Below are 19,943 nucleotides of genomic sequence, written 5' to 3' on the forward strand. Positions count from 1 at the left end.
TCCTGCCATAATAACGACCGGAGGTCTTAAAAGTTGAAGAGAAGTGATCGGAGAATATACAGCACAAGTAGAGACCGACGCAATACATTTTGGGGCAGAGTTTACCAAGAAAACTCCCCCCGACAACTCCGCGGCTGCCGTGACCTAAAATGGCGGCCGCAACAGAGCAGTGAACCCGCTGCAGCCGCAGTCCGCGGCTGAGAAGGTACGAATGTCCCATGGAGGTGAGGGCCCCCACATCATTCGTTGGAGGATACGAGGGGCTCAGACACCTTCGCCACAAACGGCGAGAGCAACAGTATGAAGCGGAACATCAGCGAAAGCGGCATAGCGTGGGGCCTCAGGACCACAATCCAGGCCGAAGTTTAAAACCTGCCATAGTGACGACCGGAGGTCTTGAGGATTGAAGAGAAGCGATCAGAGAATATACAGCACAAGTAGGAGCCGCGGCACCCCACCCTGGAGCAGAGATCACCCGGAAAGCTCCCCCCGAAAACTTTGCGGCTAACGCAACCCAAAATGGCAGCCGCAACAGAACAGAGAGCTCGCTGCGGCCGTGGCCCTCGGTTGTGAGGACACGAGGGTCTCGTGAAGGTGGGGACCCTCACGCCATCCATCGAGGAATACAAGGGGCTCAGACACCTTCACCACCAACGGCGAGAACAACATTACGAAGCAGAACATCAGCAAATGCGAGTAAGGTGGCGCCCTCAAGCCACAATCCAGGCCCGAAGCTTAAATCCTGCCATGATAACGACCGGAGGTCTTAAAAATGGTAGAGAAGCGATCGGAGAATACACAGCACAAGCAGGAACCGCGGCGCTCCACTTTGGGGCAGAGATCACCCCCCCAAAAAACTTCCCCTGACAAGTTTGCGGCTGCCACGACATAAAATGGCGGCCGCAACGGAGCAGGAAATCAGCTACAGCCGCGGCCCTCGATCCATTGAAGAGTGCAAAGGACTCAGTCACTTTTGCCACTAACGACGAGAGCAACAGTACGGAACATCAGCGAATACAGTGTAGGGCAGCGCCCTCGGGCCACAATCCAGGCCCAAAGCTTAGATACTGCCATAATAACAACCTAAGATCTCAAAAAGTGAAGAGAAGCGTCTGAGACCTGTTACAATGGTAAAACCAAAAAAGCAAGATAAATCACCAGCGGGTGACTCCCCGCACACTGAGAATCCACCCCCAACGCCTGCCAGAGAATCGAAAACGGGGCACGAACAACAAGAAACAACTCTGGACACTGTGCTACTGGCTATTAAAGATTCCCGGGAAGCGCTTGAGCATATAATCGATAACCTCACCACAGATCTTTCCCTTTTGCGAGACGACCACCGTAAATTAAAAGAAACGGTGGGTTTGCACGAGACCACGTTGACAGGAGTATTAGCGGAGCACAAAGGCTCATCCTCAGAAATCAAAGACCTGACCACCCGGCTGAAAACATTGGAGGCAAGGGCAGAGGATGCAGAAAACCGAGCCCGGAGGAACAACATCAGATTAGTGGGGGTTCCGGAGGGGGCGGAGGCCTCCGCAGCTAATATAGAAGCATTCCTAGAACAGTGGCTCAGAGACACGATAGCGTCAGAGGGCTTCTCACCATTCTTTGCGGTGGAACGTGCCCACAGGATCCCTGGCGGACCACCCCCACCAGGAGTCAGGCCACGGGCAATAATCGCTAGATTACTCCACCACAAAGATAGAGACTACGTACTATCACAATCCCGCCAGCTAGGTGAGATTCAATTGGATGGCCAAAAGGTTATGATATTCCCAGACTTTACGAGAGAAACACAGGCGCAAAGGGCTTCCTACATCGCAGTAAAACGAACCATGCGAGAGCATGGTATAAAATATGCCATGCTCTTTCCGGCAAAACTCCGAGTGGAATACGATAACAGAACCCACTTTTTTCTCACACCTCAGCTGGTGATGGAATGGCTTGAAACGCTGAACATCCAATGCAGAGCAACCCGCGACCGGACATTCCGAAACCCCGGGAAGAAACGTAGCAGATCCCGGAAAAAGACCACAGAAGCGGCTCCATCGAAACGTCAATCACAACAGGAGATGCGTGATGCGGTGGAAACAGCAGCAGCATTAAGCGGGGGAGACTTCCACATACGCCGGACCCCAGATGCTGCATCAGACGTTGACTCAAACTGCGAACAGTCCTCAATATCCTCCCAGGACACTCTCGTCGGCTTGCCTTTGATCACCCCAGGAACGGCAGACGAGATTATCTGACCTCGCTAAAAGAACAAGTTGGCAAGTGAGCGGACAATTGTGGGGGAATCTCAATCTGTTTAGGGACATTGATAAGACCCAACCGTAAATATAGAGCTATAGGAACCTAGATGTCATTTCTTAACCGGCACATTACATATAATCGGGCCTGGGGGAGAGTCCGGGATGCTGCCTCTTGGTCTCTGGCACGCCTCCCTCCAATAGGTTGATAATTAGGATTACAATAGTTGTAATGGTTTGGACGGGGAGAGTTGTAGGTACCGGTCCTGGGGAGAGGGAGTTACAAAGGGGGTTTGATTTTGGTTGTGTTGTCTTCAGGGTTTATCAGGCACATCTATCTCACAGCCCAAACGGTTCACACCTTAGATTACGAGACTCAATAGGTTTGTCCAGTAGTAGTAATAGAGCGGTGTTAGCGGACCGTCTCCACACCCCTCCCTAAATTATGACCACAGAATACAAGATAATCACATGGAATGTCAGGGGCCTAAATAACATGTCCAAGAGGTACAAAGTTCACAGCTTTCTTAAACGAAGGGGAGTGCACATAGCTATCTTACAAGAAACTCACTTGTTGGAGCAGGAGATCAAGGCCTTGAAAAAGCGCTGGAGGGGACAAATATTCGCCACTAACCACTCAGCATTTGCGAGGGGAGTGTTGATATGGATCATACCAGGCGTTCCATTACAGGTTCTTCATACCTTGATCGACACTGAGGGGAGATACGTAGTTATGTCTGGTAGATTGGACGGGAGAGAGATAACTCTTGCGGGACTATACGCCCCAAATCACGAACAGGGAAAATTCCTAGACAGATTATCACTGACCATGAGCACACTTCTCACTAGCACTACATTAATAGGAGAAGACTTTAATTGTTTAGTGGATACCGCAATGGATAGATCGCACCCACCATTGTCACAATCCGTAACTCATAAAACAGCACTGCACTTCCAGCAGTGGCAAAAACACTGGCAATTAACGGATTGTTGGCGCAAACTTAATCCCCCCAATAGAGAATACTCTTTTTATTCAGCAGTTCACGACCTGCATGTACGACTGGACACCGTTCTGGCATCTCCAGAGGTGCAATCTGTGGTGGCGAAGGCCGAGTATCTTGGCCGCACCATCTCAGATCATAATCCCTTATTGATCTCTTTGGCCTGGTGCGGCGAAAGACCTTTGATTCCCACTTGGCGCCTGAGAGCAGAGTCACTTGAAGACGAAGCTTTTAGAACCCAACTGGGCACGCAGATTACGGAATTCTTCGAGAACAATGCTGGAACTGCCTCATCCAGATCTGTCGAATGGGAATCCTTTAAAACAGTGATCAGGGGATATTGTATTAGCACTACTGTGGGAGTACGGAAAGTGCTAGAGACACAACTAACCGATCTCGAGAACTCCCTTAGGGAACTCAAACGTAAGCACCCATCACAACCCGACCTCTCAACACAACTAGAAGAGACAAGGACTAGAATAATAGAAACTAACACTAGATTGTCATGTTTCGATTACAAACAATTCTTGCAGAAGCAACATACAGACGGCGACAGAGTAGGCGCCCTACTGGCATGGCTCGCCAAACCGCCCCAACTTCAAACCATAGTGGTGGAGTTGGAGACCACCCCGGGTATAAAAGTATATGGACAGAAGGAGATCAATACCACCTTTCTTAAATATTACTCAGAGCTGTATGCGCCTCCCTCCGGAATACTCAGCGACGCTCAATTACAAGATCTGGGGAACCTCAACCTCCCAGCATTGAAAGGGGAAGATAGAATAGCCCTGGCGACTCCCATATCACTTACAGAAATAAAGGCTGCAATCCAGAGTATGGCAAGGGGCAAGGTACCGGGAGCAGATGGTCTCCCTCTGGAGTTCTACCTTACATATCAGGACTCATTAACCTCCCAGCTCAGCATCTTATATGCAGAGGCATGGAATAACAACAGCTTACCTCCTTCCACTACAGAGGCAATAATGATTCCCCTTCTGAAACCTACCAAACCCCCCACAGAAGTTCGATCATACCGCCCACTATCAATGTTGAACTTAGATTATAAAATACTAAGCAGGGTACTAGCTAATAGACTTTTACCATATATGTCCTCATTAATCCATCAGGACCAATCAGGATTCATCCCAAAGAGAAGTACTGCCCAAAATATCCGTCGATTGATCTCACTCCTTCATGCCCTACCCCCTGACGCAAATAGAGCAGCAATCATCTCAATAGATGTCGAGAAAGCTTTTGATAGCCTACGATGGGACTACCTAGAACGAGTGATGCTGCAGCTAGGACTAGGAGAAGGATTTGTCAAATGGACGAGGCTTCTCTACACAAACCCCACAGCGAGAGTACGCACTGGCCGTACAATATCCCCTTCCTTTGCCATAGGTAGGGGTACAAGACAGGGATGCCCGCTTTCACCTTTGCTTTTTGCATTGGCAGTTGAACCTCTCGCCCAATCAGCTAGGTCCCAGAGGTTCTACGAAGGCATTACAATCAATGCTTGGACGCATCATATTGCTCTCTATGCGGATGACATGTTACTCTTCCTCCGGAACGCAGAGACCGATCTACCAGGAGCAATGACAATGTTAGATAACTTTGGAGCCGCATCTGGACTCCGGATAAACTGGGGGAAGTCGTCCATTTTTCCAGCTGCTAGGGGTATCGAAGAACCAATGGACAATCGGGGTCTTCCGTGGTCCCCATCAGCATTCAAATATTTAGGGGTCAATATCTATCACTCCGCTGAGGATTTACTAGAAGGGAACATTCAGAGCACAATTAGGAGTATCAAAAACAGCATGATATTCTGGCAGACACTCCCGCTAGCGGTTACAGGGAGAGTTGCAGTGATTAAGATGATAGTGTTACCTAGAATGTTATATTATTTTGCAACCATCCCACTCATTATACCGAGGGTGGTATTTAAAACAATTTCGTCCTTGATTACAGGATTTATATGGGGAACCAACAGACAAAGGATAGCATTGCGCACCCTCCCGAGAACAACAGCAGAGGGTGGTTTGGCTGTTCCTGACTTTGAATTATACTATTGGGCGAGCCAACTCCAATGGCTGGCGCGATTCATCAGAGCACCCCCAGTGGGGGAAGCACTGAGAACCCCTCTCCACTGCCCCCGTGATAGAATTCTGGGCATTCTACTAAACCCCAAGAAACAGAATAAAACACTTCCGATAGAATGGGAAGCATCACGTCACTGCTGGGAACAATACCTAAAACGAACACACACTAGAACACCGTACTCGCCAGAGGCCCCCCTGATCTGTATAGGAACCGTCACAGGTAATCATGTAATAAGGGGTATCACCCAATTCATGGCACTTCAGATCGACACCATAGGGGCTCTATATAATAACGGGAAACTGTGTACTCATGCAGAACTGCAGGAAAGGTTCCAGATACCACCAGGGCTGTTCCTAACCTTTAACGCAATTGCTAGGACTCTTCGTAGACAATGGGGAACAGGACTAGAAGAGCCCCCCAGACATAACACCTGTGACCAAATATGCACTATAGGAGACCAAGGGAAGTTGATTTCAGGGATATATACATCTCTACTAACCAGCATATGTCTTCCCTTAAATAAACTTAAGACCAAATGGCAGGGGGAACTGGATGTTACAATAGATGACCCACAGTGGACCAGAATAACCACACACATATATACAGTTTCCAGAAATGCCAGGTTTAAATTAATAAACATATATGTTTATCACAGAGCTTACTTAACCCCCTATATGATATCACAGATTTATGGTGTAGAAAATGCCAGCTGCCCCCGATGTGCAGAACTAGCAGCAGGGTTGTTGCACATGCTCTGGAGTTGCCCACTAATCGGGGACTACTGGATGGGGATATTTGAAGCACTCTCCACTTGCACGGGCAGAAAATTATCCCGATCAGCCATGGTGGCGGTTTTGGAAGATTTCCCTCGCCCCAGCAAGCATAAAATCACAAACAGATTCATAGACCTGGCTTTGATACTTGCAAGGAGAGAAATAACTTCACACTGGAAAGATCCGAAGGGACCTCAGATAAATCATTGGAGAAATGCATTAATCAAGTGGGCGGAAACTGAAGAACAGTATTACTAAGGGAAACACTCAGGGGCCTAGGAACTAGAGACAATGCTCAGCACTGGAACATGATACTGGAGAATTTTAGAACACCTGACACTTCTAACTCTGATGCGGAGGCAGATTTACCAGAAACAGATCATGTATAATTGTTCAAGACATTCCTGTTGAAGATAGTACAAGAGACCAAATAAGTGATTCATTTGTGAACCGAACAAATACCTCTGTATAATTGATGGGAAGTGCGAAAGGGGAGAGGGAGGGGGAGGGGGAGTTTCAAAAAGATGGGAAGTTATTTGTTTTTGTATGCGTTCATGCAATTATAAAGCAATAAAAGAGATCTTAAAAAAAAAAAAAAAACCAGTGGGAGAGGACACAGGGGACGTGTCCATGGATGAAGGGGTGGTGACTGCTAGTGAGGGGTGTATACTGATAGGTGTCCTGGTGATGGTAATGGATGAGGATGTAGTGCATGCAGGTGTGAGTGGAGACACAACTGGGAGGGAGGTAGAGGACGAGGAGGAGGGGGACACAGTGGAGGCAGTGGATGTTGGCATGTCTGATTCTGGATGGTGTTTTTGCGAGTGCTCGTGGGATGAAGTGTGGTGCTTGTGTTTGCCATGTCCATTCTTGTGTGCTGTCCTGGGTGCATGCTCGTCTGACTGTGTGCTTGGGATAGTTTGAGGTTGAGGGGAATGGGATTGGGTAGAGGAAGTTGGAGGGGGAGGGTGGAAACAGGGACAATGACTGCCATCAGAGAGGAGGCCAGAGCCTGGCTACATCTCTGTTGGGCAGCCAAGCCAGTGTGAATGCCCTCCAGAAATGCATTGATTTGTTGCATTTGGCCTGCCAGCCCCTTGATGGCATTCACAATGGTTGACTGCCCAACAGAGATGGATTGCAGAAGGTCAATAGCCTCCTCACTCAAGGCAGCTGGGCTAACTGGGGCAGGGCCTGAAGTGCCTAGGGCAAAGAAGATGCCCACCCTCCTGGGCGAGCGGGCACGGGAAACTCGCTGAGGGGCTGCTAGGAGGGCAGTGCTGGTATGGGGGTGGCAGCTGTACCTGTATCTGGGGTGGGAACAGAGGTGTCCGCCACCACCAGGGAGCTCACATCGGAGGAGGTATCCGTGTCTGAACTGTCCCCTCCAGTCTCCGCCTTGGTGCTCCCCTGGCCCTCCGTCACACTGGTGCCCTCACCGCCGGTGGATTCGGCCTCTTGGGTCTTGTGGGATGCAGCTCCCTCCGTCACCGGGGCCTCTGCTCCTTCACCAGATTGTGCTAATGCACATAAGGACAGGGTGACAAAACAAAAGGGGGGAAAGAGACAAAGGATACACTTGGTAAATGGCGACACCAACACCCCCGTTGGCGTACACAACACACTCACACACAAGGAACAGCCCTACGCACTAGGCAATGCACTACCAGTCACAATGCTAGTCACCAGCCCATGGATAGGGACACCTAACACCAATTGTAGCATACCTGAGACCAACAGACCCCGCCCAGTAGTGGATGCCTACTAGCTTGGTTGAAGGACCTTCACATCAGAATCCTGCCCAACATGGGACCTACACTGCAATGCCAGGCCTGGCCTGGGGGCACCCACAGGGCCCACACACCCCTCACGGATACCACCCCACCAGGCGTAAGTTGTAAATTACAACCCCTTGTGGCTACTGAGCTACCAGCTCAGGATAGGCCACTGCCAGTATGCAGGCCATCAGGGGGGTCATGGTTGGACGGGCACCCCTTCCTCGTTGGGAGGCCATCCCCAGCTGGGCCTCCGCCGTCTTCCATGCCCAGCGCCTCAGGTCCTCCCACTGTTTCTGACAGTGGGTGCTCCACCTGCCGTAGACCCCCAGGGTCCGCACATCCTTGCCGATGGCACACAATTACCCTTCTTTTGATGGGCGCTGACGTGCAGAGAAATACACAGAGGGAAAGGTATTAGTTTGACCACCCTGCCTGTTACACTTATGGCCCACCATGGCCCTTCCCATCCCCATTAGCACAGACATGGCCCACCAGACATGCTGTACGCTTCCCAGGGCCCGTCCACCCACCCCACCCTACACGACGCCATCACACACAGCACTCCATGCATTCACGACCCGTACATCATACTCACGGTGTACTCACCTGGTGGTCTGGAGGCCCATAGAGCAGTCAGTACTGGGGTAGGACCCCATCCACCAGCCACTCTAACTCTGCTGAGGTGAGGGCAGAGGCCCTTTCCCCCGTAACACGAGCCATAGTCGGTTCCAGACACAGTTCCCCTCTTGTGCAAGTGCTATCAGTGCTCCATTTCCTGGCAGCTGGTTATTTCTAAGTGACAGTGGGCTTGGCAGCAGGAATGTCACAGCCAATATTCTCAAATGTGCTGACCAGAGTGTTTTCTGCCCTGATTAAACACATGTGCAGCTACATCGTTTTCCCCCAGGTGGAGGATTTGGCCACAGTTAAAGCTGACTTCTATGCAATGAGACAAATCCCCAACATCATTGGGGCAATCGATGGAACACATGTTACATTTGTCGCCCCCGGCCCTGGTTCTTACACAGTGGATGTTGTTGTATGGGTATGGTGTGGGCCCTAAGGGTTAGTGTGTGGCTAACAGTTGTCCCTCGATATTTGCAGGTGACTCTGGTTACCCCAGCCTCTCATAGCTACTGACCCCTGTGAGGAATGCCAGGACAAGGGCAGAGGAACGTTACAATGAGGCACGTGGGCGAACAAGAAGGATTATAGAGAGGACCTTTGGCCTCCTGAAGGCCATATATATTGCCTACCTCTGACAGGTGGAGCCCTGTGCTACCCACCCAAGAAGGTCTGCCAGATCATCGTGGCATGCTGTGTGTTGCAAAACCTTGCCTTTCGTCGCTAGGTGCCTTTTCTGCAGGAGGAGGAGGCTGGAAATGGCTGTGTGGCAGCAGTGGATCCTGTAGACAGTGAAAATGAGGAGGCAGAGGATTAGGATGACAACAACAGAAGTGCAATTATTTGTCAATTCATCCAGTGAGACACAGGAAAGACAGTGTTAATACACATATAATTGACAGTTTGATGTGTGCCATTGTCACATTCAGGCTATGTATTCCTACTTCTATGCCCACTCACTGTGCCCTTTGGCATCTCTTTTTGCGGATGTTGGTTCCCCACTAATGCTCCTGGTGTGCTCAGTGCAGCCAACTACAGGTCTTTCCAATGTAAACATTACTGTACAGTTGAATTGCATTGTTTAAACCTTGTTAAACGAATACTTTTTGAAAGCATTTGACATGCCATACTTGTATTTTGTCAAAGTGTGTTTATTGCAGTGCTCTGAAGAAGAGGGGGTAGTGCAATGGGCTGGGGTGATGATGGAGGAAAGTCCAGGATAGAGTCCAGTTTATTTGTATCACAGGTGCATTGTCCTAGTGGGGCATAGGAAGGGGAGCAATTGCAGTTCAAGGTGGACAGGGTGACAGGGTGGGACACAAGGGTGACAATCAGGAGAGGTTAATTTCCTGGCGGGGGTCTTGCAATAGTCTCTGGCTTCTGCCTGGATCAAAGGGAACGTTTATGTGGTGGTTGTCCTTCTGTAGGGGGAGGGGTGCTGGTGGCCTGTTGGTCCTGTGGCGGGGCCTCCTATCCACTAGCGGCAGTGGAGGTGGAGGACTGTTCAGTGGTTTGGCTAGTGTCAGGGGCCCGTTGGTGTGCCACTGCCTCCCTCATACTGTTGGCCATGTCTGCCAGCACCCCTGTAATGGAGACCAGGGTGGTGTTGATGTCCTTCAAGTCCTCCCTGATCCCCAGGTACTGTCCCTCCTGCAGCTGCATGTTCTCCTGCAACTTGTCCAGTATCTGGCCCAGGGTATACTGGGAATGCTGTTATTCTCCCAGGATCGAGGTGAGTGCCTCCTGGAGGGTCGATTCCCTGGGCCTGTCCTCCTCCTGTCGCACAGCAGTCCTCCCAGCTTCCCTGTTGCCTTGTGCCTCTGTCCCCTAAACCATGTGCCCACTGCCACTGACCCCAGGGCCCTGATTGTCTTGGGTTTGTGGTGTTCCCTGGGGTCCCTGTAGTGGTGGACACACTGCTGATTGACGTGTCCTGGGGACAGAGGTATGGGTAACTGACTGTCCAGAGGTCCCTGATGGGCCAGGTTGGTCATCCAGATCCAGGGGACCATAGCTGCTGTCATCACTGTGGGCCTCTTCTGGGTGGGACTGGATGTTGCTGGCACCTCTTCTCCGATGACATTGGCTGGGGTACCTGTGGGGATGTAAATGCAGTGTTATTGTTTCTGTGTGTGACACATGGTTGTTATTGCCCTGGCAGTTTTGCCTTGTGTGAGTTGTTATTTGGTGGGCTAGGTGATTCACTTTAGTGTGCATACTGTGGTGATAGGTTTCCATGCAGGTCTGTGAGGGGTGTCCATGCATTGGGGTTGTATGCAGGGCTTAGCACTGGGATGAGTGGGTTGTGATGGTGGAGTGATGGGGTATGTGATGGAGTGATGGGGTATGTGATGACTTGCAGGTTAGGGGGGTAATAGTAATGGAGAGTTGACTTACCAGAGTCCAGTCCTCCTCCTACTTCTGCCAGGCCCTCAGGATGCATGATTGCCAAGATTTGCTCCCCATATTGTTAGTTGTGGGGGAGGAGGTGGGGGTCCACCGCCAGTCCTCTGTACTGGGAGCTGGTATCCTGCTGTAATGGAAGACACCTTCCCCCGTAGGTCATTCCACCTCTTCCTGATGTCATCCCTTGTTCAGGGGTGCTGTCCCACAGTGTAGAACCTGTCCACGATTCTCCGCCATAGCTCCATCTTCCTAGCAATGGATATCTGCAGCACCTGTGATCCAAATAGCTGTGGCTCTACCGGGATGATTTCCTCCGCCATGAACCTTAGCTCCTCCTCAGAGAACCTGAGGTGTAATTGTGGTGCCATGAGTGTGGTGTAAGTGGTACGGGTGAGGGTGTGTAGGGTGATGTGTTGGGGTGTGTGTTGTGAGGTGCGTCTGTGGTATATAGGTGATGCGTGGGTGCTCTCGCTATCTCTCTCTCTGTTGGCAATGGTTTGTAGTCATAAAGGGTTGTGGGTGTGTGTTTCAGAGTGTTGTGGGTGTGTGGGTGTGGTGTGTGTATGTGTGTCATGTGTGTGTTATTTGAATTGTCTAATGTGGTGTTGTTTTGTTAGATTGTGTGTATTTTGAGCGCTGCGGTATGTACTGCCAATGGTTTACCGCCATTGAATGTCTGCTGCAGTGATTTGTGGCTCATAATATTGTGGGAGTTGTTCTGCTGGCATAACAGTGTGGGTTTTGATACCGCCAGTTTATCACTGACCTTTGGGATGGCAGTCTTGTGTGTGTGGCTATATAGTGACTTATTGGTATGTGTGTGTCCTAAAATGGTTGGCGGTTATCCACCGCGGCAGCATTATGTTGGCGGCAGGCAGCATGGCAGTAAGTGGGATTTACCGCCAATGTCATAATGAGGGCCTCTGTGTCCTTGTGCCTGATATTTCACTATCCAGTGCCATTCTGTGTGAGTGCCCCTCGGTTGAGTGTCTCCTGTACTCACGTCTCCATGTTCCCTTGTTTTACAGGCATTACGACAGTCAACTGCCTCTCGGTTTCCCTTTTTCCAAGTCTACCTGTACCCTGCCACTACATCATTGTCCTTGATTTTCTCTGTCCACTGCTCCCTTGGATTGCTATAGACAGACAAGATAGAACAGACAGGGGGAATGTTCTAATGTTTATGTGGCAAGTGAGAGGTAGCTCTGATGGCTTTTTTAGGAGAGCTACTATCTGCTCTTTCTGAGAAATAAATCAGCAGAGCAAACAATAGTTCTGTTGCTTTTAATGAGTGAGGGACTGAGCTATCTCTGCTGCCAGCAAGGATTGATTGAAAAAGCAGCTAAGCTAGGGTTAGTTATGCTGTCATTGACAAGTGACAATCTAATTAAGCAAGTCTCTGGCCAGGTAATACTCTACTCCCTGCCGCACAGGTTGTGTGCTCCAAGAACTGTGCCCAGGAAGGTTACATGGACAATCCGGCCATCCTGTTCTCTCTTAATAATGCATTATTCATGAAGTCATGAACAGGTCACAGTTATAGAGAGAACTACAAGTGAGAGAGACGCCAGTGCTAATTATTTAATTTCCAGAGGTGGTCTGATATTTTAGAAAGCTCCTATAACATAACTCAAAGGTAAAACATAGGGGGTCATTCCGACCCTGGCGGTAAATACCGCCAGGGCCGGGGACCGCGGGAGCACCGCCAACAGGCTGACGGTGCTCCCTTGGGCATTCTGACCGCGGCGGTTCGGCCGCGGTCAGAACAGGAAAACCGGCGGTCTCCCGCCGGTTTTCCGCTGCCCTGGGAATCCCCCATGGCGGCGCAGCTTGCTGCGCCGCCATGGGGGATTCCGACCCCCTCACCGCCATCCTGTTCCTGGCGGTTCCGCCCGCCAGGAACAGGATGGCGGTGAGGGGTGTCGTGGGGCCCCTGGGGGCCCCTGCAGTGCCCATGCCAATGGCATGGGCACTGCAGGGGCCCCCGTAAGAGGGCCCCACTTTGTATTTCAGTGTCTGCATTGCAGACACTGAAATACGCGACGGGTGCCACTGCACCCGTCGCACATCCTCCACTCCGCCGGCTCCATTCGGAGCCGGCATCCTCATGGAGGGCTGTTTCCCACTGGGCTGGCGGGCGGCCTTTTGGCGGTCGCCCTCCAGCCCAGTGGGAAACCCAGAATGACCGCTGCGGTCTTTTGACCGCGGTACGGTCTTCTGGTGGTTCCCTCCAGGCGGGCGGCTCCCGCCACCCGCCGGGGTCAGAATGACCCCCATAATGTAATAAAAATATAATGGAAAACATTTCAAGGATAAAAATATCACCTTTATGTAGTTTACTATGTAAAGTACAAAACATTGACTACAGAAATATAGGGCCTAATTATGAGTATGGCAGTCCTACGATACCTGTACTCTTAGTGGCGGTCTGACAACCGCAACCTTGGCAAGTCTAACCACCAGATTACAATCCTTGTGGTCAGACCACCAGAAGACCGCTACCACCGCTAGTATCATGGATCCTGACGGGTTGCGGGAAGTCACGGTCAACTATGGCGGTGACGATGTCGGCACCGCCTTGCTGATTATGACTTGCCTTTCCACCAGCCTATACACAGCAGGGGGGGCCCTGCCAGTATACTCTGAATGCTCACTGTCTGCCATGGCCCCTGTTTGCAAATATCTATATACCCCTCTCTGGCATGCCACATGTCAACTAAACTCACCTGAGGCCACAGTATATGTGTATAGCATGTGAAGTACAGGGACTGACAGCACTACAAGTCCCAGCAGGCACTGTTCCACCTGTAAGAAAACTAGAACAGTGTACTACAGCTTAAATAGCCTTGCAGGTGAAAACAACAATCAATGTAACCCATCCTGAATGCTCTACTATTTAACAGTTTATTGCAATGATAGCAATGCTGTGGCCCATCACCAGAACTATTACAAGAAAAACAGCTACTGCTGTGTTCCCTACTAAACTGGCCTTTGAGATAACCTTCCAAACAATGTCATATACTCACCTGGAGGGAAACAATGTGAGAAACTGGACGTACTTATAGTACACCCATACAGAGGCCCAGGTCGAATGGTAACTCCCATAATGTTGGCCAGATCTGTCGCCATTGTGCATTGTCCACCTCTTAGTCAAATCAATGATGCCATACACCTTACTAGGAGATAAATGTACATTGTCATGTCTTTACCCAGACAAGATCTGAGGGCACCAGCAGTCATCTAACCACCAACATACTCCAAGAGCTTGGAGCATGGTGTATGCAATTGCAAATCTCTGTGTCCCACATTGCTCTGACCCAGATGTGGAAGCAGCTCTCATTGCCATATCAGGGGATCGTCTAAAGACATTGTGTGCATGTCACATAGCATATCTAGTGATCAAAGTTAAACAACACTTGTGGCATCACTTACAGCAATTGTGTGTTCCACGTCTCCTTCAGGTAACCTTGCCATTTCCGCCATGGAGAGGACACCAGAGACTGCCACTGCCCCTCTGGATGAAGGCCTCAGTGAGGAAAACATCCCAGGATATTTGGACCTTAAAGACGAAGCTGGCCCACCAGAGATACCTGATCAGTCAACAACTGTGAGCCTCACCCTGCCCACATAAACTCCTCCTAGCCCTGTTGCATCCACATCACAGGCAACCTTTCACCCTCAAACCTGTGTCCCAAGGACAGTGTCTTCCATTGTGTGCCCCCCAAGTAGAGGTACCTGAGTCGCCTGTTGTCACCCCTGACAATGATGGATCTGTCACCAGTGGGAGTGGGCACACTGTGTCAGAGGCACAGGCACGTGGGAGTAGGGTGCATTGGAGGGATGGTGTGGACCAGAGAATAGGGGCTCCAATGGACACAACTGACCATGACACCATCTCCCAAGTCTTGGAAGCCTATCGACATTCCCAAGGCGTTATGGACCAGGTACTGATCATGATGGTGGGGATCAGTCAGCTGCAGAGGGACTACAACCAGGAAGCTATGCAGCAGTGTCAGGCCCAAAATGCCATCCTGACTTCCATTGCTGGGGTGCCGAGAGACATTAATACCACTGAGTAGGTTTTGTACTCAACATCAGGCCTCTTCCACTAGCAATGAAACACCAGACCCTTCTACATCTGTGACAGCTAGTAGAATGGAGGGTCTGCCAGGGGAAGGAATTGCCTCAGACACCCACCCTCTGTAGCTGAAACCCCGCAAATGTGAATGTCTACCCAGACATCCTGGAGGAGCAGATGCCAAGACCAAAACCACTGCCAGGAAGTGAACTTCTACTGATTGGGTCCCCTTGTGTGCCACAGATACACCCTGTCGACTGTTCTGCAAACCCATCTCCATTTCCCTGTGGTACAAGTACACTGGACTTGTGTTTCCAAATGGTGTAGCATCTATTCTGATGATTTCATCCACCATGACTGAACCCTTCACTGTTTACTTTGTGTTCTTTTGGTTTCTAATCACTCTTCTTGCTGTACACTCCCCAGTAAATACCACTTAACCACAGATCATGTATTTGTGTGATTCATCAACCATATATAACTGTCATGTATAACAACACATACTAAAATGTTTCTCTCAAATGTAAAACCTTTCCCATGGTCATTACACACGTACTGTATAATCCGGCTACATATTGCATTGACAAAGTATAATTTACTTTGCACAAATCACTTGTAATTTACTTTCCCGCACATCGATTTGGAGAATGCCAATGACAACATAGTGAAGTACTGCTGCTAACTTCAGAATTTCAACATAGTTGTCATACACTGCAGTGTTTCTGTATGCCATGAAGTAAACATATTGGTTCAATGCATCAACAGCTAAAGCCTTATCACATACCCATACCATGGCTCCCAAATAACCATACCCCATGTAACAGACAGTGGTCAGTGGTGTCACGGATCCTCCATTTACCATGGTCAGGTATCTGTAGGCTTGCCATTCACCCATGCCAGTCTTCAGACACATGCACATTGGTCTGCAAAGTGGAAAAACACTGACAGCTATTTACGTTAGTTCTTATCCAACACAAACCATTATGAATTTTGAGGGTCTGGATACCACATTATGACATGTGTCAGAGCCAAATAAACATTCACATGGCAACATTGGGCCCACCTCCAATACCAAACAGGTCTTTAGTGTTCAAAAAGAGACTGCCATCCCACTGTCCTGACAGTCTGGGAATAGAACTCACACACCACAAATCTTATGCCGGACAGTGCCTGGTTTAATCCATGTTCACTTCACATGTCTGTCTGCAAATCCCATCTGCCTGAGACACCATCTAATTTTGCAAATGAGGAGGAGCCCAACAGTCAATCTGCAATCTGTAAAAGACTAGCATAAGGTGTAGGCCACATTGATACATAAACATTGCACAGCCAAATCATATGTACAAATGTGACTTTGATTGCGCATTGTGAAAACATTAGACTATGTACATAACATGTCTGTACTCAACTCCAAGTAACAATCTGCATGCATATCTGAGTCATGGGCTTTGGAGCTACTTACGACCTTCTGATGGCCACTAAATAACCTTATCTGGCATTCCTAACCTCATCAATACCTCACAAAATCACTTTAATTAAATCATGTCACATTAATTACATCACATGTACTGTACTGATTGATGAGATCAGCCCTGTCTCCGGCTTTATCCTCATGATGCTCATCCTCACTTTTTCAAATCTGCATTTCCACATACAGGATCTGCTGGCTGCCCCTCATCTGGTATGAATGGTATCTGACGTCTCAGGGTGAAGTTGTGGAGCTTTGATGAGTAGAGGAGGCATCCTCCAGATTAATAAATGCTGTGAAATCTTGCCTTCAGTAGCCCAAAAGTCTGCTCCATGACACACCCTGTCCTTTTGTGGGCGTCACTAAAGAGGACTTCCCCTGGTTTGGTTGGGTACCTCACTGGTGTCAACAAGAAATGATGGTTTGGGTAGCCAGAGTACTGTGTAAGGAATAGTTACCACAAGCGAAACATTGATGTTGGACATTCACATATCTGGTAGCAGATAAAAGGAACAGACACACATTACATACATGACCTAAAAACCCGTCAGGCTCTCTGTGTGTGTTGTGATTTCATTAGCAGTGGGATATTGCTGTTCCACATGATGAAGGAATCATGGACTGAACCAAAACTGATTGGCTCCCTGAGTCTCTGCTGCACCTGAGACCCGCCCCCCCACCTGCTCTGGCTCCTTAAGTTTGTGGAGGGAAGGCCAAAGACAGGCACCTCCATTTTGTGTTCCTCTGTGCATCTTCTCCTGTGTCCTGATACAGCCCAGTGTTCAAGGATTGCAAAGAGACCTAGGTAAGGAGCCCAAAGATATTTTTCTAGTCAAATAGTATTAATTGTTCAAAAAGTGTTTGTTTTACTGTGGACTCTCTGTGTTTTCAGGCAGCCTGGCCTCTTTTAAAGTGGTGTTTGTTTCAAAATCGTTTTTGCTGTGACTGTGTGAATTCCCTTGCTAGTTTGTGGCTCCCCCCCCCCCTTTCCCCCCCCCCCCCTCTGCCCCCCTTTTTTTCACCCCTATTCTTTGTAAAAAGACTACCTAGATCTTTCAAGAGTGTAGTTTTTAGGAGACTGTTTTTAATCTGTTTTGTGTGATTTAAATTGTACTTAAAAGCTGTCTGCCCCCCCTGTATTTTTTTGCCTTAAAAAAAGCCCGATTTTAGAGTGTGCGCCCAGAACTATTGCAGTGTTTGTCTCTTAAACAATCTCCCCCTTACCTGAAAAGTAGACTCTGCTAGCTTGAAAGTGTGGATTCAGCCTGTCTGTATCCAAGGAGATACTGAATAGAGCAACAATAGCCTCCCCCCAGGCCCCAGGGACTGGACGTAGCTGATTGGCTCCCTGAGTCTCTGCTGCACCTGAGACCCGCCCCCCCCCACCTGCTCTGGCTCCTTAAGTTTGTGGAGGGAAGGCCAAAGACAGGCACCTCCATTTTGTGTTCCTCTGTGCATCTTCTCCTGTGTCCTGATACAGCCCAGTGTTCAAGGATTGCAAAGAGACCTAGGTAAGGAGCCCAAAGATATTTTTCCAGTCAAATAGTATTAATTGTTCAAAAAGTGTTTGTTTTACTGTGGACTCTCTGTGTTTTCAGGCAGCCTGGCCTCTTTTAAAGTGGTGTTTGTTTCAAAATCGTTTTTGCTGTGACTGTGTGAATTCCCTTGCTAGTTTGTGGCTCCCCCCCCCCCCTTTTTCCCCCCCCATCTGCCCCCCTTTTTTTCACCCCTATTCTTAGTAAAAAGACTACCTAGATCTTTCAAGAGTGTGGTTTTTAGGAGACTGTTTTTAATCTGTTTTGTGTGATTTAAATTGTACTTAAAAGCTGTCTGCCCCCCCTGTATTTTTTTGCCTTAAAAAAAGCCCGATTTTAGAGTGTGCGCCCAGAACTATTGCAGTGTTTGTCTCTTAAACAATCTCCCCCTTACCTGAAATGTAGACTCTGCTAGCTTGAAAGTGTGGATTCAGCCTGTCTGTATCCAAGGAGATACTGAATAGAGCAACAATAGCCTCCCCCCAGGCCCCAGGGACTGGACTTTAGTTAACTTGCTCCTTATATAGGTTCCTCGTGGCTGTTGCATATGCTGTTGTGATTGGTTTCTGGGAGATGGTGTTTCATTGGTTGCTAGCTCCAGGGATGCATTTATGATTGGAGGATAGGGCTAGGATTCTGATTGGCTGTTGGTACTAGGGCTGTGATTGGTGGATAGGGCTAGGATTCTGATTGGCTGTTGGTACTAGGGCTGTGATTGGTGGATAGGGCTAGGATTCTGATTGGCTGTTAGTACTAGGGCTGTGATTGGTGGATAGGACTAGGATTCTCATTGGTTGTTGGTTTCTAGGGCTGTGATTGGTGGATAGGGCTAGGATTCTGATTGGCTGTTGGTTTCTAGGGCTGGGGCTGTGATTGGGGGTCAGGAAATAGGGCTGTGACTGGTGATTAGGGCTGGGCCTCCCATTAATTGGCTAAATCAGGGTTTAAAATTGGATTGGCTAGGGTTAGGACCAGCTTCTTATTGGCCAGTAGGGCTATAAAAGGCTAGGATTCAGGTCGTCTCAGCCCGGGCGTCGAGGCAAAGGGCGGAGAGGACAAGGGCAGTTGTCTGTTTGGGCCTGTTCGGGACAGGTAGGGACTAGGGTCTAGGGCCAGAAATGCTGCCCAATTCCCATTCCACCAGGAATGGTTTCTGCCCCAACACATCCCTCAACATGCAAACACATTATCTGCAAAGATATCCAACTCATGCATCACAAACTGACCATAGACATATTACATTGCCCCACCACCCAACACAATACCCTACATACAACACATATACACATACACCCCATAACTACTACAGTCAAACACCTTCATACTCACAGGAAACACTACTCTGTCCCCTCCCACTAACACTACCTGCCACCACCCACACAATACAAAACTACAACATACAATTCTCTCAGTTTCAGTCTCCCAGATACACACTCTCTACACATACTAACCAAAAACACTATCCGCTGTTCGCTTCACACAGACCGCCTGAACTCATAACAATGCCCAAACCCTGCATTCAAACACATCATCTACACACACTCTTCCCCTCTGCTCACCAATTACACACTACCATACAATCCCCACATTTCACTCCACCACACATATTACCTCTTCCAGTGTTCTCAACTAATACTCATCTCCCTGACACACATCCACCACCTCATATACACCTCATACATTCATCTCCAAAACACATCAACACCCCATCTAACACTCAAATTCCACTTAACAGCACTAACACACATACAAGTCCCTCACCAAAAACAACTACACCAATAGCCCCTCTCATTATTCCACAAAAACAATACCAACCACAAACATCAGCACATCAAAGCAACACAAACTTACATTACACTCATCATCATACCCACTCTCACCCCCAAGACTACACAAAGGATACAAATTCCACCCTATCTCCACCC

This window comes from Pleurodeles waltl, chromosome 8 (genome assembly GCF_031143425.1).
Source record: "Pleurodeles waltl isolate 20211129_DDA chromosome 8, aPleWal1.hap1.20221129, whole genome shotgun sequence".
NCBI classification, from domain to species: Eukaryota; Metazoa; Chordata; class Amphibia; order Caudata; family Salamandridae; genus Pleurodeles; species Pleurodeles waltl.